At 40.5% G+C, this 22,847-nt stretch overlaps 1 protein-coding gene across 8 annotated transcripts in view; it reads left to right on the top strand.

The window, feature by feature from the left end:
- Positions 1 to 205: 205 nt before the first annotated feature.
- VPS8 (VPS8 subunit of CORVET complex) overlaps positions 206 to 22,847 on the top strand; it is a 261,243-nt gene continuing 238,601 nt past the window's right edge. For 5 of the 8 annotated variants that reach the window (XM_080656453.1, XM_080656454.1, XM_080656450.1 and 2 more), the window contains exon 1: positions 206 to 301. The gene's annotated coding sequence lies outside the window, so the exon portion shown is untranslated. The remainder of the gene's footprint in view (positions 302 to 22,847) is intronic. The other 3 variants (XM_080656457.1, XM_080656456.1, XM_080656455.1) reach the window with 2 other exon arrangements.

The following is a 22,847-nucleotide window of genomic DNA, read 5'->3' as shown; positions in this document are numbered from 1 at the left end:
AGGGTTCCTCTTAGATCAGGGACTGCTATTTATTGGTCTGCACTCCTCCTCTGATATTTCCATTCTCCCGTTCCCAAAGATGTAAATCACCCTTTAACTCTCTGGGCTGAGACGGTGTATTTCTGGCCCTTTAAATGAGGGCGTGGCGTAGAGGAGGGGACCGCCCAGGAGAGACCAGGGTGCTGGAGGAAAGCGGAAGCGTGGCCAGCAGGGATAGGAGGCACTGCGCGTGCGTGAGGCTAGGGCAGGGGGCGGGGTCTCGTGGGCCGGGGGTCCTGGGCTTGAACGGCTACAGGCGCAGGTAAAGTGTGGGCCAGCGGTGCTGGGAGGGGCTGTACCCCGGGCGGGGAGAGAACGCACGTCGGCTCCCTGAACTGCCTCCCTTTTCCCCGCGCGACAGCTGCGCGGCCTCGGGGTGGCTGACGGAGCGGCCCCTGACCGGCTAACTGGACTGGGGCCCACCGGCCGGGCGGGGTTGACACTGGGGAGGAAGGGTGTGGCCTTCGTTTGGCCTGGGACTGGGTCGGGCAGGTTCCACTTTTTGGTTGCAAAGGAATGGGAGACTGAGAGACAGGTGCACCCGCTCCCCCAGATTGTGAGAGTAGGAGGCCGGTGATTACACGCCTCTCCCGGGATGGAACAGGTGTGCAGCCGCCTTTGGGGCTTGGGGCACAGGTGTAGGCTCCTCCATCCCTCGAGGACTGGGATGAGTATGCTCCCCAAGTGTGAGGCTGGGGCTTGGATGGGGTGTCCACCTCTTAGGATTGATACACACTCTGTGAGGCTGGTTCCAGTTTCTCTGCCTGCAAGGTGTGCCCCAGAGTGAGGGCAGCAAGGGGACCGGTGGGTCTCTAGCGTTTGAGGCCACTCCTACGTCCTGGTTAGTTTTCTCAAGTTGGTAGCTGGGGAAGAAGGGAAACAGCGGCCGAAAGTGTTTAGGTGTTTTTCAAAGGAGATTAGGGTGGGATGGAGGAATATCAGCGAGAGAGGCTCCATGGCATGGGTAATCAAGAACACCCGGAGCCTTCTCCAAATAGGCATGTATCCTCCATACCCTACCAATACTAGAATGGACAGGAAGGCTTGTGTCCGTCTGCATTGCCCATCCTCTACTATACCCTTCTGACCTCCCATCCCCCTCAAAGTACCACTACAAAAACCAAAAACCCAAGCCGAACAAACATGGATGTTAATTTGTGGCATCAGCTCTACTACAGATGTCTGTGATGGTCAGATAATTACATGTCAGGTGTGTGTGTTTGAAGTATATTTAATACAAATGGGGATGGAGGATTTACATATGTTTGCATAAGATATGGGTTTGCTCGTGGTTAAATTTAAGCAAAGAATAGATAGTGAAACCTCTGGCAATAGCTGGCTTGTTCCATAGAGGGCAGAATAAAGATAAGTGCGGATGGGGGAGGATTGTGGTTGAACAATTGGGCTTGATATGTTAAAGAGACGTAGTTACATGTGAAAAAATTCCAGAGCTCTAAGAGTAATATATTGATTACCTTTTATATATTCCCTTTGTTCCTGGATGGATGTTTTCCTTCCAGCTTCTAAAGCAGGTGAATATTTTATGTCTTTCATAATATTGGGACATCTTGATGATTTTCAGCTGTATCTCACTCTTTTTGTAGACATTTCAACCATTGAGATATCAAATGTCAGTTATGTATGTGAATGAAAAGTAAGGCCTTTTGAACTTAATGAAGTATGTTTAACTTTTGATCTTTTTATAGTTTTCACAGAGGTTAGATAGGTTATCTTGACCCACAGCTTCAGGTGTCATATGTGTATATTTGTAAAATTAAACTGTTCTATTCTTAACTGAACTTTGAATTAATGTTTGAATTATCTCCATTCTGTATAACAGCTCCCGTGTTACATCTTTCAAGTTTCCAAGCACCCAGAGTAAAGAGAAAACTCCTCCTACCTTCAGTATTTACAAAACCCAGGGAAGGACACTGCTTGGCCAAATTGGACACAAGAATGTCCTCTGCCTACTCTTCTGGCTAGGCAGATATGGTATTTTATTGGCAACACCACCAATTACATGGTTGGAGTGAAGGAGGGGCAGTTTTCCAGAGGAAAGGTGGTGAAAGTACTGGGATGTTTTAACCATAATCAAATAGGTTTTTCCCTCTGCAGTTGAGCTAGAAGCCTCCTCTTGGTCTTCTAAAAAATAAATCTCTTGTGCCTGTACATCCTCCAAGACAACCTGAGGTGACAATTAATTGGTAGTTAATTAAGATGAGTGGGAAGGCCACCATCTACTCAGTCTACAATTGAGTGGGATCCTACCTTCTGTGAATTTAACTTTTCACCCATACCAGTTTAGTGAAGAAGAAAAAAATAATGTATTTCAGCCTACATGAAGCACAAGGTTCATGTGCTTCTTAGGAGGAGTTCTCTGAGGTTGGGGTGAGTCTTTGAGATTATTGTAATAGTGGGGAACTTCTTAGAAGCTGGAAAGAAGTGACACTTTTTCATTCATTTTACTTATTGCCTCAAACACATTGATGTAAAACTCATGAATAATGTTAGGAATTATACATAATAGCTTTTTGTAGACTTAGTTCTTCTTGTATTTGTTACAGGGGATTTAGATTTTTGTTTTCTAGAATGAGGCTATCAAGCGTTGTGTTCATAGTAGTAACTTAGCACCATATGCAGGCAGGTCTCGGGCACCTTTTTTTTTTTTTTTAAATCCTCACCTGAGGATATGTTTTTCATTGATTCTAGAGAGAGGGAAGTGGGGGGCGGGAAGAGAGAGAGAAAACATCGATATGAGAAAGAAACTTCCAATGGTTGCCTTTCATACACACCCTGACTGGGAATTGAACCCGCAAACTGGCTATGTGCCCTGACCGGAAATCGAATCCAGGACCTTTAGGTGCTTGGGAGCCACCTTGGCCTGGGCTCCTTTTTAAAAAATGTCATTTATTTTTTAAATTAAGTTTATTGGGGTGACATTGCTTAATAACATTGTATAAGTTTCAAGTGTATAGTTTTATAATACATCATCTATATATTGCATTATGTACTCACCAACCAAAGTCCAGTCTCTCTCTGTGACCATATATTTGACCCCCTTTACTAAAGCTCTTCAACCTTCCCCCACCTCCTTTTCCCTCTGGTAACCACCCTCTGTAGTCTGTATTTCTGAGTTTGTTTGTTTGTTTGTTGCTTTCTATTTGATGTCCCACATATTATTGAAATCATATGGTTCTTGTCTTTTTCCATCTAACTTACTTTGCTTAGCATGATACTCTCAGGATCCATCCATGTTGTCACAAATGGCAGTATTTCATCATTATGGCTGAGTAGTATTCCATTATATATATATATATGTACCACATCTTCTTTATCCAGTCTTTTGTTGAACAACACTTAGTTTTTTTCCATATCCTGTATACTATGTATAATGCTTCATTGAACATAAGGGTTCATATATCTTTATGGATAAATGTTTTCAAAATGTTCAGGTAGATACACAGAAAAGAGATTGCAGGGCCATATGGTAGTTCTATTTTTAATTTTTTGGGGAAATCTTCATACTGCTTTCCATAGTGGCTGTACTAATTTATAGCAGTGTATGAGAGGTTCCTTTTTTTCCACATCCTCTGCAACAGTTGTTACTTCTTGTCTTATTGATAATAGCCATTCTAACATGTGTGAGATGGTATCTCATTGTGGTTTTGATTTGTTTTCCCTTATAGCTAGTGGAGTTGAACATCTTTCCATGTATCATTGCCCATTTGTATGTCTTCTTGGGAAAAATGTCTGTTCAGGTCCTCTGCTCATATTTTAATTGGATTTTTTTTGTGTGTGTGTTTTTATTATCATTGAGTTGTATGAATTCTTTATATATTTTGGATATTAGCCCCTTATGGGAGGTTTTCCATTTGATTGGTTGCCTTTTTGTTTTGTTGAAGGTTTCTTTTGTTTCTAAGCTTTTTAGTCCCCGCCCCCCCCCTTTGGAGTCAAGTTTACTAGTATAAAATCCACTCAAAGACTAAGTTCCATACGTTTAGTACCTATGTCTTCTTCTATGTATTTTATTGTTTCAGGTCTTACATTTAAGTCTTTACTCCATTTTGAGTTTATTTTTGTGTATGGTGTCAAATAGCAGTCTAGTGTCATTCTTTTGCATGTGGCTTTTCTATTTTTCCAAAACCAGTTATTGAAGAGACTTTCTTTTCTCCATTGTATGCTTTTGGCTCCTTTGTTGAAAATTAGTTGCCCATATACATGTGGTTTATTTTGGGGCCTCTCAATTCTGTTCCATTGGTCTGTGTGTCTTTTTTTTTCCTTCTAATACCATACTGTTTTGATTATTGTAGCTTCGTATATAATTTGAATCAGGGAGTGTGGTACTTTGTTCTTTTTCTCAGGATTACTTTGGCTATTCAGAGCCAAAGGTTCCACACAAATTTGATGATTTTTATTCTAGTTCTTTGAAAAATGCTATTGGGATTTTGATGGGTATTGCATTAAATATGTATATTGCTTGAGGTAATATGGCCATGTTTGCTATATTGATTCTTCCAATACATGAACACCGAATATTTTTTCATTTCTTTGCGTCTTTTTTGATTGCTTTCAACAACGTCTTAAAATTTTCACTGTGTAGATCCTTCACTCCTTTGATATGTTTATTCCTTGGTATTTTATTCTTTTTGTTGCAATTGCAAATTGAATTGTTTTTATTTCTTTTTGATAATTTCATTGCTAGTGTATAGGAATACAGGATTTTAGTACATTGATTTTGTATCCTGCAATTTTACTGTATTTGTTTATTGTTTAATTTTATTTTTTTACATTTTATTTTATTTTACTTTTTCATATCAAAATTATTTTTTTTATTGTTTAAAGTATTACATATAGTAGTACATATATCTCCTTTTTTTTCCCCATTGACCTTCCCCCAGCCTCCCCTACCCCCTGGCAAATGCCCTCATCCCACCCCCCCAGTGTCTTGTGTCCATTGGTTGTGCTTATATGCATGCATACAAGTCCTTTGGTTGATCTATTTCCCTCCCTCCCCAATACTCCCCAGCCTTCCTGCTGTAATTTGACAGTCTGTTTGGTGCTTTACTGTCTCTGTATCTATCTTTTTGTTCATCAGGTTATAATGTTCTTTATTTTCCATAAATGAGTGAGATCATGTGGTATTTTTCTTTCATTGCCTGGCTTATTTCACTTAACATAATGGTCTCCATCTCCATCCATGCTGCTGCAAATGGTAAGAATTCCTTCTTTTTTATAGCAGCATAGTATTCCATTGTGTAGATGTACCATAGTTTTCTAATCCACTCATCTGCTGATGGGCATTTAGGCTGTTTTCAAATCTTAGCTATGGTGAATTGTGCTGCTATGAACATAGGGGTGCATATAACCTTTCTGATTGGTGTTTCTAGTTTCGTAGGATATATTCCTAGAAGTGGGATCACTGGGTCAAATGGGAGTTCCATTTTTAGTTTTTTGAGGAAACTCCATACTGTTCTCCACAGTGGCTGTACCAATCTGCATTCCCACCAGCAGTGCACGAGGGTTCCTTTTTCTCCACATCCTTCCCACCAGCACTTGTCGTTTGTTGATTTGTTGATGGTTGCCATTCTTACAGGTGTGAGATGGTACTGCATTGTCGTTTTGATTTGCATCTCTTGGATAATTAGTGACTTTGAGCATGTTTTCATATGTCTCTTGGCCTTCCTCCTGTCTTCTTTTGGAAAGATTCTATTTAGGTCCGTTGCCCATTTTTTTATTGGATCATTTATCTTCCTTTTATTAAGTTGTATAAGTTCCCTGTAGATGTTGGAGATTAAACCTTTATCAGTGATAACATTTGCAAATATGTTCTCCCATAGAGTGGGCTTTCTTGTTGTTTTGTTGATGGTTTCCTTTGCTGTGCAAAAGCTTTTTATTTTGATGTAGTCCCATTTGTTTATTTTCTCTTTAGCTTCCATTGCCCTAGGAGCGGTATCGGTGAAGAAATTACTTCGGCATGTCTGAGATTTCTCTGCCTGTGGATTCCTCTAGTATTTTTATGGTTTCCCATCTTATGTTTAGGTCCTTTATCCATTTTGAGTTAATTTTTGTGTATGGTGTAAGTTGGTGGTCTAGTTTCAGTTTTTTGCATGTATCTGTCCAATTTTCCCAACACCATTTATTGAAGAGACTGTCTTGACTCCATTGTATGTTCATGCCTCCTTTGTCAAATATTAATTGAGCATAGTGGTTTGGGTCAATATCTGGGTTCTCTGTTCTATTCAATTGGTCTATATGTCTGTTCTTGTGCCAGTACCAGGCTGTTTTGAGAACAGTGGCTTTGTAATACAGCTTGAAATCTGGTACTGAGGTCCCACCTACTTTGTTCTTCTTTCTCAGGATTGCTGTGGCTATTCGGGGTCTTTTTTTATTCCAGATGAGTTTTTGGAGAGTTCTTTCTAGGTCTGTGAAATACGCCGTTGGTATTTTAATGGGGAGTGCATTGAATCTATAGATTGCTTTGGGTAGTATGGACATTTTAATGATGTTGATTCTACCAATCATGAACATGGTATGTTCTTCCATCTGTTTACATCTTCCTCTATCTCTTTTTTCAGTGTCCTGTAGTTTTCTGTGTATAGGTCTTTTACCTCCTTAGTTAAGTTTATTCCTAGGTATCTTAGTTTTTTTTGGTGAGATGGTAAATGGGATTGCTTTTTTAGTCTCTCTTTCTGTAAGTTCACTATTGATGTATAGAAATGCCATAGATTTCTTGGCATTAATTTTGTATCCTAGTACATTGCCGAATTCATTTATTAAGTCTGTTAGTTTTTTGATGGAGTCTTTCGGTTTTTTTATGTACAATATCATGTCATCTGCAAATAAGGACAGCTTTACTTCTTTTCTAATTTGGATGCCTTTTATTTCTTCTTCTTGTCTAATTGCAATGGCTAATACTTCCAGTACTATGTCGATCAGGAGTGGTGAGAGTGGGCATCCCTGTCTTGTTCCTGTTCTTAGGGGAAATGGTTTTAGTTTTTGCCCATTGAGTATGATGTTGGCTGTGGTTTTATCATATATGGCTTTTATTATGTTGAGGTATGATCCTTCTATTCCCACCTTGCTGAGAGTTTTTATCAAGAAAAGGGTGTTGGATTTTGTCAAATGCTTTTTCTGCATCAATTGATTTTTGTGCATTACTAGGACTGTGATTTTTATCTCTCAGTTTGTTTATGTGATGTATCACATTTATTGATTTGCGGATATTGTACCATCCTTGCATCCCTGGGATAAATCCTACTTGGTTATGCTGTATGATCTTTCTGATGTACTGCTGGACCCGATTTGCTAGAATTTTGTTGAGGATTTTGGCATGTATGTTCATGAGGGATATTGGCCTGTAATTCTCTTTCATTGTGTTTTCTTTATCTGGTTTTGGTATTAGGGTGATGCTTGCTTCATAAAATGAGCTTGGAAGTGTTCCTTTCTCTTGAATTTTTTTGAGTAGACTGAGGAGGATAGGTTTTAGTTCTTCCTTGAATGTTTGGTAAAACTCCCCTGTGAAGCCATCTGGCCTCGGGCTTTTGTTTGCTGGAAGCTTTTTGATGACTGTTTCAATTTCTTCCATAGTTATTGGCCTATTGAGCTGTTTAGATTCTTCCTGATTGAGTTTTGGAAGATTGTATTTTTCTAGGAATATGTCCATTTCCTCCAGGTTGTCCAGTTTGTTGGAATAGAGTTGTTCATAGTATTTTTTAACAATCCTTTGTATTTCTGTGGCGTCTGTTGTTATTTCTCCTCTTTCATTTCTGATTTTGTTTATTTGGGTCCTCTCTCTTTGCTTCTTGGTGAGCCTGGCTAGAGGTTCATCAATCTTGTTTATCCTTTCAAAGAACCAGCTCTTGGTTTTGTTGATCTTTTGTATTGTTTTTTTGGTCTCTATGTCGTTTATCTCCACTCTGATCTTTATTATTTCCTTCCTTCTGCTTACACTGGGCTTTTCTTGTTGCTCTCTTTCTAACTCTTTGAGTTGTAGGGTTAGGTAATTTATTACCATTGTTTCTTGTTTTTTGCAGTAGGCTTGTAGAGCTATGAACTTCCCTCTCAAGACTGCTTTCATGGTGTCCCATAGATTTTGGATTGTTGTGTTTTCATTGTTGTTTGTTGCCATGATGTTTTTTGTTTCTTCTTTGATCTCTCTGGTAACCCAGTCATTGTTTAATAGCATGCTATTTATTCTCCATGTGTTTGATTTTTTTGGATTGTTTTTATTATAGTTGATTTCCAGTTTTATGCCTCTGTGATCTGAGAAGATGCTTGATATGATTTCTATCTTCTTGAATTTGAAGAGACTTTGCCTGTGACCCAATATATGGTCTATCTTTGAAAATGACCCATGTGCACTTGAGAAGAATGTATATTCTGTGGCTTTGGGGTGAAATGTTCTGAAGATGTCAATTAATTCCATCTGGTCTAGTGAATCATTTAGGATTGATGTTCTTTGCTGATTTTTTGTTTAGAGGATTTGTCCAATGGTGATAGTGGGGCATTAAAGTCTCCTACTATGATTGTATTACTGTCAATCTCTCCCTTGATATCCTCCAGGAGTTTTATGTATTTGGGTGCTCCTGTATTGTGTGTGTATATGTTTACCAGTTATTTCTTCTTGTTGGATTGCTCCCTTTAATATTATGAAGTGGCCTTCCTTATCTCTTTTTATGTTATTCACTTTGAGATCTATTTGTCAGATATAAGTATTGCTACCCCAGCTTTTTTTCATTTCCATTCACCTGAAAAACCTTTTTCCATCCCTTCACCCTCAGTCTGTGTGTGTCTTTTTTTCTGAGGTGGGTTTCTTGGAGACAGCAGATATATGGGTCATGTTTTCTTATCCAATCCCTTACCCTATGTCTTTTGATTGGGGCATTGTTTATTGTTTTTAATAGTTTTTTGTTTTTTTGTGTGGAGTCTTTAGGGTTTTCCATATATAGAATCATGTCATCTTCAAAAAGTGACAGTCTTACTTCTTTATTCTCAATGTGAATGCCTTTTATTTCTTTCTCGTGCCTTATTTCTCTGGCGAGGACTTCAATATGATATTGAATAACAGTAGTGAGAGTTGGCATGCTTATCTTGTTTCTGATCTTAGAGGAAAAGCTTTCAGTTTTTCACCAATGAGTACAGCAACTGAGTTTCATATATGGCCTTTATGTTGAAGTACTTTCCTTTTATACCCATTTTATTGAGTGTTTTAATCATAAATGGGTGATGTATTTTGTCAAGTGCTTTTTTGCATCTATTGATATGAATATATGATTTTATCCTTTATTTCGTTAATGTGGTTTATCACATTGATTGATATGTGTATGTTGAACCATCTTTTTTAAAAAATCTTTATTGTTCAGATTATTACAGGTGTTTCTCTTTTTTTTTCCGCATAGCTCCCCTCCACCTGATTCCCCACCCCACCCCATGCCCTTACCCCCCGCCACTGTCTTCATCCATAGGTGTAAGGTTTTTGTCCAATCTCTTCCCACACCCCTCTCACCCCCTTCCCCCTGAGAATTGTCAGTCCACTCCCTTTCTGTGTCCCTGATTCTATTATATTCATCAGTCCATTCTGTTCATCAGATTTTTTATTCACTTGATTTTTAGATTCACTTGTTGGTAGGTATGTATTTGTTGTCATTTTGTTGTTCATAATTTTTATCTTTACTGTTTTCTTCTTCTTCTTCTTCTTCTTCTTCTTCTTCTTCTTCTTCTTCTTCTCCTCCTCCTCCTCCTCCTCCTCCTCCTCCTCCTCCTCCTCCTCCTCCTCCTCCTCCTCCTCCCTCTCCTCCCTCTCCTCCCTCTCCTCCCTCTCCTCCCTCTCCTCCCTCTCCTCCCTCTCCTCCTTCTCCTCCTCCTCCTCCTCCTCCTCCTTCTTCTCCTTCTTCTCCTTCTTCTCCTTCTTCTCCTTCTTCCCCTTCTTCCCCTTCTTCCCCTTCTTCCCCTTCTTCCTCTTCTTCCTCTTCCTCTTCTTAAAGAATACCCTTCAGCATTTCATATAATACTGGTTTGGTGGTGATGAACTCCTTTAGCTTTTTCTTGTCTGTGAAGCTCTTTATCTGACCTTCAATTCTTACTGATAGCTTTGCTGGGTAGAGTAATCTTGGTTGTAGGTTCTTGCTGTTCATCACTTTGAATATTTCTTGCCACTCCCTTCTGGCCTGTATAGTTTCTGTTGAGAAATCAGCTGACAGTCGTATGGGTACTCCCTTGTAGGTAACTAACTGTTTTTCTCTTGCTGCTTTCAAGATTCTCTCTTGTTCTTTTGCCCTTGGCATTTTAATTATGTTGTGTCTTGTTGTGTTCCTCTTTGAATTCCTCTTGTTTGGCGTTCTCTGCACTTCCTGGACTTGTAAGTCTATTTCTTTCACCAGGTAGGGAAAGTTTTCTGTCATTACTTCTTCTAATAGGTTTTCAATATTTTGCTTTCTCTCTTCTTCTGGCACCCCAATAATCCGGATGTTGGTATGCTTAAAGTTGTCCCAGAGGCTCCTTACACTATCTTCATATTTTTGGATTCTTTTTTCTTTTTGTTTTTCTGGTTGAGTGTTTTTTGTTTCCTCATATTTCAGATCTTTGGTTTGATTCTTGGGGTTCTTTGATCTACAGTTGAATTTCTGTATATTCTTTATTTCAGACAGTGTATGTTTAATTTCTGACTGGTCCTTTTTGATTTTTTTTGGCATTCTAATTAAGGTCCTTGAAGGTCTCACTAAGCTCCTCGGAGGTCTCATCAAGTTTCTCGGCGGTTTTTAGAAGATTCTTGAGTAACCTTATAAATGTGGTTTTGAACTCTATGTCCAGTAGTTTGCTTTCCTCCATTTCTTTCATTCGTGACATGTTTCTTTGTCTCCACATTTTGCTGCTACCCTGTGTTGATGGAGTGGTTTTCTGTGGTAGTTGACCAGTGGTTCAGCCTTTCACCTGAGGTGGACTCTCTTGGTGCACCCCTTTGTGGGCTGAGTGCAAAGTCTTGGTGTAGTTAAGCCTTGATTGCTGTTGGTACACTGGGAGGAATTGACCTCCAGGCCAATTGGCTATGAGGACCCGCTGTGTCTATAATGAAAGAACTGCTGTGCTGGAGACATGCTTATGGGGCAGGACTTGCTTCAGTGGGGCTTAGGTTCTCACTGAGTCTGCCTCTTGAATGTGTTGCTTATGGATGTGAGGAGTTGAAATCTGGTGTCTCACACTGACCTCTAGGTACACTGGCTTCTGGATCTCCTATGGGTGCAGGTCAGCTACTGTCTGAGGCCACCCAGCAGGAGCTACAGCGAGAACTACAGTTTTCTCCTCTTTGCTTGGGGTTTGGAGGTTTTGGAGCTGTCTGACCAGAACTGCAGTTTGTTAGGTTAAGCTGCGATAGGGCAGACCATTTATATGCAAAAGCCGCTGCTTGGAGCTTGGGTGGGTTTGTAGATTGTGCAGGGCAGGGTCTCAGGGAGTCACTAGGCTAGGGCGTGGCAAAGAGCGATGGCTGCCAGTCAGCCGTCTCTGTGTCTGCGTTTCCAAGTCCCCGTGTCCCGCGCCCCAGAGCAGTAAACAATGATTGCTGCGCGCACCTCTGCAAGAAAGCCACCCTCACTTTCCGACCCGATGGCAGACAGTCCAGCTTCTCCCCGTAGGAGTTTGGGTCCCCCACGTCTCCCCAGAAACTGGAGTTCAAAGTAATCGGGAGCTTGTCTCCCTTCGGGTTGAAAAAAGCAGCGCACCCAGTCGCCCGCCGCCAGCCCTATTCGTGCACTTCCGTACCTCAGCTTTTCAGCGCTTGTGCATGTCTCAATGCTCTTTTCTCTTTCCTTCTAGTTGTAGAACTTCCACTCAGCCAGCTTTTCCGTGGTTCTGGGTGATAGACGTTTTGTCTTTTAGTTGTAGTTTTGAAATTGTTGTGCGAGGCAGCAGTTTAGGTGTTTACCTATGCCGCCATCTTGGTTTCTCCTCTGTTGAACCATCTTTGTGCCTTTGGAAGGAACCCCACTTGATTGTGATAGTATTACCTCTTTAATGTTTTGTTGTATTCAATTTGTTAGTATTTTGTTTATAATTTTTGCATGTATATTCATAAGAGATATTGGCCTGTCATTTTCTTTTGTGTTGTTCTTGCCAGGTTTTGGTATTATGGTTACAAATTAGGAAATATTGCCTGTTCTATTTTTGGAAGAGTTTGAGAAGCATAGGTATCAAATCTTCTTTGAATGTTTGGTAGAATTCACTAGTGAAGCCATCTGGCCCTGTACTTTTATTTTTTTGAGAGTTTTTGATGACTGTTACTGATGAACAGTCTATTTAGATTTTCTAGTTCTTCATGATTCGGTCTAGGAATCCTCCCATTAAATAAAAGCCTAATATGCAAATTGTTTGACTGGGAGTTCGACTGCTTGCTATGTAGTGCGCTTGCCACCAGGGGGTGGTGAGGAACATGGTGGGATGGTGGAGCAGGTGAGGGGGTGGCGCTAGGCCACGGCGGGGTGCCAGGTGGGCCTGCGAGGCTGGGAGCCTGAGATGGGGCCCAATCCCCGCAGGCCACCCCAAGGGACCCCACCTTTGCTCAAATTTGTGCACTGGGCCTCCAGTGTTATATATTTCTAAGAACTTGTTTATTCTAAGTTATCAAGTTTGGTGGTGTATAGCTTTTAATAGTATTCTTGTGTAGTGCTTTGTATTTTTGTAGTGTCCATTGTAATTTCTCCTCTTCCATTTTTGATATTGTTTATTTGGGTCTTTTCTCTTTTTTTCTTAGTAAATCTAGCTAGAGATGTCAGTTTTATTTATATTTTCAAAGAACCAGTCTTTATTGCATTATTTTTTTTCTTTTGTCTTTTTGTTCTCTATTTTGTTTAATTCTGCCCTCATTTTTAGTATTTCCCTTCCTTTTGTTGACTTTGGGCTTGTTTTGTTCTTTTTCTAGTTCTTTAAGGTGAAATGTTAGGTTGTTTGCTTGAGATTTTTCATTTTTCTTGAGGTAGGCCTGTAATGCTGTAAACTTCCCTTTTATTACCACTTTTGCTGCATCCAAAAATTTTTGATATATGGTATTGTCATTCTCATTTTTCTCTGTGTATCTTTTAATCTCCTCTTTTATTATTCTTTGTCCTAGTCATTGGTCAGTAACATGTTATTTAATCTTCACATATTTGTGGGTTTTCCAGCTTTCTTCTTGCAGTTGATTTCAGATTTCAATGTGTTGTGGTTGGATAATATGCTTGGTATGATTTAAATCTTCTTAAATTTGTTTAGGCTAGTTTGTGTCCCAAACATATGAATTCCTTGAGAATGTTCCATATCAAGCACTCTTCTTTTCCTTCACTTTTCTTTTTAATATTTGTTGTTCTGTATGTACTTCCTAAGTTTTAAATGACCACTCTTCTCATTTAGACATTTACCAAGAGAAGAGAAAAAGAAACAGCCTTCTGGGCATTTTCACAGTGACAGCTCTAAGTACTGTGGTTCCTAGATACCTAATGTGCCTATTCTTGGAAAGAAACTCACATGTCAGGTAAGCAGCTCATCTCAGTTTAGAGTAGCATTGCATCGAACACAGGGTCTGCTTCCCAGTAAGGTGAAATTGAGTACCCTTGAAAATTGAGTACCTTCAAAGTACCCTGGGAAAGAGTCATGTTGGAGATTGATATAGGATCTCTCAGGAAGTCCAACACAGCCAGTTTTTGCTCCATGTTGGAACAGCATGCTGGTTGTTATTTTGAGAACAGATGAAATTGATTGCTTGTGCATGCAAAAACTGAGACTGACCAAAGGACAGCAGATATCCATTTCCTCTCCCAGGCTCACTCTGAAGCATGTAGTTACTGAGTGGAATAGTATACAGAGTCCCTGGCTCTTTGGGAATCATTTCTTTTTTTCTCTTCCCTTTGTTATAGATAATAGATGAATTCCTGTAAATTAAATGGACATATGATACATTTTCACTGTTTTCATCTTGGCCTTTAGGCTGAATTAATATAAAAGAACATGAAACATCTGAATTTGTGGAGTTTGTGTCATGTTATACATGAGCAAAATGTTCACTAAAAGATAAAATCAGTGTTATGGATTAAAAAAAAAATCTCACCTAGATATAAAGAAAGGAACTTGCAAAGTGGGAGGCTTTTGGGGGTAAAACGACTAACCACATCTTATTTTGAATGTCCAGAACTGCTATTTGAGGCTCTGGAAACCAGTAATGAAGTATTGCTTGGCTGTTTACTAGTATCTAGGGAAGGAGGGAGGGGATGACTGGCTGGCTGAATTGGTGGGTTGATTAGGCAATGGAATTAGGCATTGGAAATACAATAGTGAAAAAGACAGATCTTTGCTCTCCTGGAACCTTCATTCCAATAGAGGGAAGGGAATGGTGGTTCAGACACTGAAAAAATGATATAATCCTATATAATAAAAGTGTAATATGCTAATTAGACTGGACATCCTTCCAGACGTCCTTCCAGATGGCCTTCCTGACGAAGCCAGGGCTTCGAGGGAAGCCCAGGTCCCGGGTGCCAGAGGGAAGCCGGTGCCAGCAGCCAGGGGAAGGAGGGCCTACTCTTGCACGATTTTTGTGCATCAGGCCTCTAGTTAGTGCAATAAAAGAGAACAATATAGGTACATATTAACAGGGAGCCTAGTCTACCATAGTTGAGCAGGACAAAAAAAGGTTTTTTTAGGAATCAAAGTTTTAGCTGCTATCTGAAGGATGAATATGATCAGCAGTAGTTGACAAGCCTGAATAAATAAAGGTAGAACTCAGTTATAACTTGGTTATTATGCTGTAGATTCCTAAAATCTGTGAGATGGTATCCTCTGAAGCTTTGCAGTTATAGGTAATAAAACTGATGTATTTAATTTGTAAGACAGGTGTTTTTCTCATCTTCCAGTTTCTGTGTTAATCAAATATTTATTGAATGTTTACATAGCTATGCAAGTCAGTGAGCCCCTGTGATGTGGTCCCACTTTTATTGTATAGCTGGGGAGAAGAGACATAGTCACATGGTACGTTACTAATGAATCAATATGAGGAAAGTGGCATGGCACTGTGCTAAAGAAGATATGCATTCTGGATTTAGAGGACGCTTGGGGGAAGTTGTCCAGAAGGAAGGAAGGAAAGAAGGAAGGAACTTAGATAAATGGAGAAGAAAAGGAAAGGGAAGGTCAAGTAGAGTGAGTAGACATGGAGAGAAAGTGGAAGCTATTCTTTTAGGACTGAATTCAAGCAGCGAGTTTAGTTGTAAGGGAAAGTAGGGCCAGCTCATGTGATGTCTGGAATCATAGGCTTAGAATTAGGAATTTTATCCTGTAGGCATTGGGGAGCTGTTAAAAATGAGTCCATTTACCCAAGAAATATAGTAGAAAACTAATAGAAGTTAATCCTCTATTGTATTGTTCTTTACAAAACAAACCATAAGAAGACAAAGCAAAACAAAAAAGTAAATGGAAGAAAAAAAACTTGGATTGGGAAAGCTAGAAACAAAGTTGGCATGTAAACTTGTTTGCATATCATGATTTTGTGATAGCTTTCTGGGATACAGTAAATTAAAAAACAAAACCACGCACTTGATTTGATTTCACTATAATGTGAAAAGTTCTAGGACCCTGGAACTTGAGAACAGTTGGGAATATTTGCCAAAGTAAGAAAACAAGCAAACAACAACAATGAAACTGTTGAAAGAGTTCCACATTAACCTGTCCTAATCTAGGTCACATTCTAGAGTTATTATTCAGTTGGCCAATGTTATAATGGGGCAATTGCTGTTTATATTATTTATATGTATGTATTTTTTAATGGTCCTTGAATCTATTATTAATTGGTTGGGAATAACCTTATTTATTAAGAGGGAACACCTTGGGAACTATCAAGATGTCTGATAATCTTTTATTATTTATTTAAATTCTTTATTTTTTAAAGTATTACGTATGTCTCCTTTTTCCTCTATTGACCTCTCCCTACCTGGTCCAGCCCCCAGCCCAGGCACGCCCCTCCCACCCACCCCCCTCCCCCCACCTCCACACACACACACTGTCTGTGTCCATTGGTTATGCTTATATGCATGCATACAAGTTCTTTGGTTGATCTCTTACCATCCCCCCTCCCACCCTCACTTGCCTTTCCTCTGAGGTTTGACCGTCTGATCAATGCTTCTATGTCTTGATCTATTTTTGTTCATCAGTTTATGTTGTTCATTATATTCCACAAATGAGTGAGATCATGTGATACTTATCTTTCTCCACTGACTTATTTCTCTTAGATAATACTCTCCAGGTCCATCCTTGCTGTTGCAAATGGTAAGAGTTCTTTCTTTTTTACAGCAGCATAGTATTCCATTGTATAGATGTACCACTGTTTTTTAATCCACTCACCTGCTGATGGGCACTTAGGCTGTTTCTAAATCTTAGCTATGGTGAATTGTGCTGCTGTGAACATAGGGATGCATATATCCTTTCTGATTGGTGTTTCTGATTTATTGGGATGTATTCCTAGAAGTGGGATTACTGGGTCAAATGGGAGTTCCATTTTCAGTTTTTTGAGGAAACTTCATACTTTCTCCACAGTGGCTGTACCAGTCTGCATTCCCACTAGCAGTGCACGAGGGTTCCTTTTTCTCCGCATCCTCGCCAGCACTTGTCATTTGTTGATTTGTTGATGATAGCCATTCTGACAGGTGTGAGATGATACTGCATTGTCGTTTTGATTTGCATCCCTAGGATGATTAGTGACTTTGAGCATTTTTTCATATGTCTATTGGCCTTCTGTATGTCCACTTTTGAAAAGTGTCTATTTAGGTCCTTTGCCCATTTTTGATTGGATTGTTTATCTTCCTTTTGTTAAGTTGTATAAGCTCCCAAGATATCAGATAATCTTAAATCAGAACTATTAAAATATTAGTTTATCAGCACTCAGGACAATATACTGGGTAATATGATTCTGTGACATACATTTCCTGTTATATTAATTTAATTCTGGGAAAGACTAAGACAATTGAGGTTACCTGTTGTGTTGTCTGCAGATACTGTCTGGCATGGCATTGCCTTAAGAATGATAAAAACACTAGATTACCCAATGATTAGGTGAAGAACTAGTTGTAGAATAATTTCAAGAGGAAATTATCAGTAGTTTATTGCCAACCTCGGCACTGAGATAGCACTTAAGTGATATCTGAAGGCAGTATCAGCATCAAGTGTGTAATATTAAGTGTGTAATATATTAAGCATTTCACCATTGTTCTGCATATTGAAATGCAAAGCTTGCTCAATAAATATTTGGGCAACACCAAATAACAAGGGAGGGGTTAGTATTTCAGAATGTTGAAGATGTTACTAACAAATTAATTGAAATTTGTTAGTACATTTGTTCCCTATTGTTAATGTGACAAATTGCCACAAATTTAGTAGCTTAAAACAACATAGATTTATTACTGTCCAGGTCTGTGGTTCACAAATTCAGTACTAGTCTTAGTAGGCTAAATTCAAGCTGTGGCAGGGCAGGGTTCTTCTGGAGGCTCCAGGAGAGAATCCCTCTACTTGTCTTTTGCAGCTTCTAAAGACTGAGTGAATTCCTTGTCTTCTGGCACCCTTCCTTCATCTTCAAAGCCTGCAATGTAGCATCTCTCTGCGTCTGTTGTCACATCTCGTCCTCTGACACGCTCTTCTGCCTCCCTTTTCCACTGTTAAAGACCCTTGTGATTACATTGGGCCCACCAGATAATCCAGGAAAATATCCCAACTCAAAATTCAAATTTAATAAAATCTGCTGATCCCTTTTGACATGTAACAGTCAGGGGCTCTGGGGATTAGAAAGAGCATCATTGGGCACTATTATTCTGCCTATGACAGGTGAGTCAGGCACACCCAGTTTCTAAAAAGTTTACAGAAGCTGTTCTGGTTAACTCTTTTTAAAAAAATGAACATTGTGACCTTTTGATTCAGCAGGTTTATTTGGGTTGGAAACATTTATTGACTAACATAATGAAAGGAAAAACTGCTGGTTAGTGACAAAAGAGGAAGTTGATTTAAGAAAAGGCATAATTTTAAAATGAATTAGTAGTATAAGATACTTATCATAATTAAAAATTTTTATTAAGTGTACGTGTTGCTTTGCTGGGAGCTGTACTAGTCTTAGGCAAAACCCCACAATTCATCTCATGAATAAACTTCTAATATGATATTAGAAGCATATCCTTCCAATAAGGTATTCTTCTGATAGCTTAGTGTGGGCTACATCATAACAGAAATACTGGCTCTTGTTTCAGGGTCTTTAACTTTAGAAGAATTTGGTGATTTTTGAGGAAATTTTAAATGATAATAGCTAATATTTCTTGAAAACCTATTCTGTGTCCAAGCATTATTTTAAATGCTTTACAGTCACTGTATCATTTATTCTTGCAAAATAGGTAGTTGCATTCCTAGGAGTCAGGACTCTCAATTGTAAGTGACCAAAAAAAAGAAAATTGGGAGAGTATTTTGGCTTATGTATCCAAACTACCAGAGCTAACTTCATAGAAAATTGGAAACTTGCGACTTGAATGATATCAGGACACTCCTTCCTCTTCTTTCCTGCTTGTGTTTGTGGGTTGATTTCATTCTTGCTAGAGAATCTGTACTTAGAATGTAAATTGTGTCTATAGAGGTAGATTTTCAGTAACAGATGCATAGTAGGTGTTTGGTTGATATGTACTGAATAAATGATCTCCTTTTCTGCAGAATAGGGTGAGGTGGGGGGAGGTGCTGCCCAGCCTTATTATTCATTGTTTAGAGAACAATGGAAATGGATCTTTCTCATCAGTTCCATTTTAATGAATCCTGGTGAAGGACTCTGGTTACTTTAGGCAATCTCTATTACTAGGGGATTTAAATTTTTTTATTTTAATTTTTTAAATTAAATCTTTATTGTTGAAAGTATTATATATGGCCCCCCTCCCATTAATCCCTTCTAGCCTGCCCCACTCCAGGCCTTCACCTCCTATTGTCTGTGTCCATGGATTATGCATATATGCACACAAGTTCTTTGGTTGACCTTATCCCATCCACCCACCTACCCTCCCATGCCTTTCTTCTGAGATTTTTGATTGGCAGCCTCCACAAGAACCACATGGTTTGAAGGAGCCCTTCCCAGAACAAGAGGTGCTGCTCTGTGTAAGGAACACAAAGAGCTACAGGAAAGTTCATCTTACAGATGTAGAAATAGAGAGGCTCCAAAAGGGTAGACAGATTGACCAAGGTTACAGGTAGGAACTGGTAAAGTCTAGATTCAAACCTGATTTTGATTGACTCTTTGACTTGTGTTCTTTTCACTTTGCTACCACATCACATCAATCACAGGAGCTCAGTGAGGTGAAGGCTGGAAATGAAGTAGGGTAGTATGGCAGGATGATGTTCCTTTATTGGTGTTCAGAGATGCTGACTGAGCAGTTCTGTGAGCCTCTAACTCCAGATAGGAGATATAAAAAGAGCTAGAAAAAAGTTGTTTTCCTTTCTCAGTTATTTTAGAAAGACAAATGCAAAGAATGAAACATTGTAGGTTATTGATAATTTACATAAAAGCTTTCTTTTTTTCTCTATAATCTTTTCTACTATTTAAGTGCGTGTATCTATAATAATAAAAGCGTAATATGCTAATGAGACCGGACAGCTGAATGACATTCCGGACGAAACCGCAGCGGTGGGGGCTGAGGCAGAGGCGGTTAGGGGTGATCAGGCAGGCAGGTGAGCAGTTAGGGGCGATCAGGCAGTCAGGTAGAGGCGGTTAGGGGCGATCAGGCAGGCAGGTGAGCAGTTAGGAGCGATCAGGCAGGCAGGTAGAGGCGGTTAGGGGCGATCAGGCAGGCAGGTGAGCAGTTAGGAGCGATCAGGCAGGCAGGTAGAGGCGGTTAGGGGCGATCAGGCAGGCAGGTGAGTGGTTAGGGGCAATCAGGCAGGCAGGCAGAGGTGATTAGGGGCAATTAGGCAGGCAGGCAGAGTGGTTAGGGGTGATCAGGCAGGCAGGCAAAGGCAGTTAGGGGTGATCAGGCAGGCAGGCAGGCAAATGGTTAGGGGCAATCAGGCAGGCATGTGAGCGGTTAGGAACCAGTGGTCCTGGATTGTGAGAGGGATGTCCAACTGCCGGTTTAGGCCCAATCCTGCTGCGGGATCGGGCCTAAACCGGCAGTTGGACATCCCCCCAAGGGACCTGTATTGTGAGAGCATGCAGGCTGGGCTGAGGACCCCCACCCTTCTGTGCACAAATTTTCTGTACCGGGCCTCTAGTATATATATATGAATAAATCTCAGTAACTTTCCTGAGGAATCACTGAATATAAATTTAATTGTGCATGTTTGCAAATATTCTTTGACTAATAGTAATAATTTTTGCTAAGTGGTACAAACAAGAGTGAACTTTATTTATAAGTAACTTTTCAGAGAAACCAAGATGGCGGCATAGGTAAGCACCTAAACTGCTGCCTCACACAACAATTTCAAAACTATAACTAAAAGACAGAACGGACACCATCCAGAACCACAGGAAAGCTGGCTGAGTGAAAATTCTACAACTAGAAGGAAAGAGAAAAGCTCACAGAGAATTGGAGGTACGGCAAAGGGTCTTTGTGCGCGCAGAGGGAAGGGCGGCTGAGAGCCTGGCTGACTTTCTCTGGCGGAAGGGGGAAGGAAGCCCCCGACCGCACTGAACCCCAGTTCTGACTGCACTGAACCCCAGTCCCGGGCGAAACCCCGTGGACCCAGGCTCATACAGGGGGAGTCTGGTCTGTCAGGTAGAGAGAAAGGCACCCAGAGACTCGGAGACCCGGGGGAGACCTGGGAGAGCCCCGGCAGGCAGGGTTCCGGAGGTGCGCGCGCCAGTGTGCACAAAGGCTGCGGAGGTTGCAACAGGCTTTCCCTAGCAGAAGGGAGTCCGAAGCTCCTGACTGCACTGAACCCCAATTCTGACTGCACTGAACCCCAGTTCCAGGCGAGCCCCTGGTGACCCACGCTCTTGTGGGGGGAATCTGGACTCTCGGGCGGAGACTCGGGAGCCGGGGAAGGCAAAGGTCTGCAGGCGCGCGCATGCCAGTGCGCACAAAGGCTGCGGAGGTTGCCACAGGCTTTCCCTAGTGGAAGGGAGTCAGAAGCCGGGGAAGGCAGAGGTCTGCAGGTGCGCACGCGCACAAGGGCAAGGCTGACTGGAAGCCAAGACTGTCTGCTCCGCCCTGAGACTCCACCCCATCCAAGCTGAGCACAGAGGCTATTGCAATTTGGCAAGTCTAATCCTATAAGGCTGTCTCCAACACTGAACTTCTCCTAGCATAGACACAGCTGATCCTTACAGCCAACTGGCCTGGAGGTCAATTCCTCCCAGTGATACCAACAACAATCAAGACTTAACTACAACAAGGCTGTACACACAGTCCACAAAGGGGTGCACCAAGAGTGTCCACCTCAGGTTAACTGGGGAGGCCGACCCACTGGGCCATATAGGAAACCTAGCACACAAATCTACCCTACCAACTCAGGGAATCAGTGAAAATGTGGCGTCAAAGAAACAGATCACAAACGAAAGAAATGGAGGAAAACAAACGACTGGATATAGAATTCAAAACCACAGTTATAAGGCTTTTCAAGAATATCCTAGAAAAGGCCGATAAATATAATGAGACCCTCGAAGATATGAAAAAAAACCAACTAGAAATTAAACATACACTGACTGAAATAAAAAATATTATACAGAGACCCAACAACAGACTAGAGGAACACAAAATCAAGTCAAAGAATTGAAATACAAAGAAGCAAAAAACACTCAACCGAAAAAGCAAAAAAAAAAAATCCAAAAAGTTGAAGACAGTGTAAGAAGACTCTGGGACAACTTTAAGCGTACCAACATCAGAATTATGGGGGTGCCAGAAGAAGAGAGAGAGCAAGATACTGAAAACCTATTTGAAGAAATAATGACCGAAAACTTCCCCCACCTGGTGAAAGAAATAGACTTACAAGTCCAGGAAGCCCACAGAACCCCAAACAAAAGGAATCCAAAGAGGACCACACTAAGACACATCATAATTAAAATGCCAAGAGCAAAAGACAAAGAGAGAATATTAAAAGCAGCAAGAGAAAAACAGTTAGTTACCTACAAGGGAGTACCCATACGATTGTCAGCTGATTTCTCAACAGAAACTATGCAGGCCAGACGGGAGTGGCAAGAAATTTTCAAAGTGATGAATAGCAAGAACCTACAACCAAGATTACTCTACCCAGCAAAGCTATCATTCAGAATTGAAGGGCAGATAAAGAGCTTCACAGATAAGAAAAAGCTAAAGGAGTTCATCACCACCAAACCAGTATTATATGAAATGCTGAAAGGTATTCTTAAAGAAGAGGAAGAAGAAAAAAGTAAAGATAAAAATTATGAACAACAAATACATTATCTATCAACAAGTGAACCTAAAAATCAAGTGAATTAAAAACCTGAGGAACAGAATAATCTGGTGAATATAATAGAATCAGGGGCATAGAAAGGGAGTGGACTGATAATTCTCGGGGATAGGGTTATGGGGGGTTCAGGAAGAGACTGGACAAAAATCATACACCCATGGATGAGGACAGTGGGGGGGAGGTAAGGGCAGAAGGTGGGGTGGGAACCGGGTGGAGGGGAGCTATGGGGGGAAAAAGGAGAAACAATTGTAATAATCTGAATAAAGATTTATTTTAAAAAAAAAAGAAGTAACTTTTCATGAGCTAGCTCAGTTTTCTTTGAAGAAAGGCATATAATATTGCTAATATTGCTACCATATTTGGCTCATTGCAAAAGAAGCAGTACATTTAGTAACTGAGATTGGAAGGAGACTTTC

The sequence above is a fragment of the Plecotus auritus genome, assembly GCF_963455305.1.
Source record: "Plecotus auritus genome assembly, chromosome: 2".
NCBI lineage: Eukaryota > Metazoa > Chordata > Mammalia > Chiroptera > Vespertilionidae > Plecotus > Plecotus auritus.
This window is presented reverse-complemented; position numbering and strand designations above follow the sequence as displayed.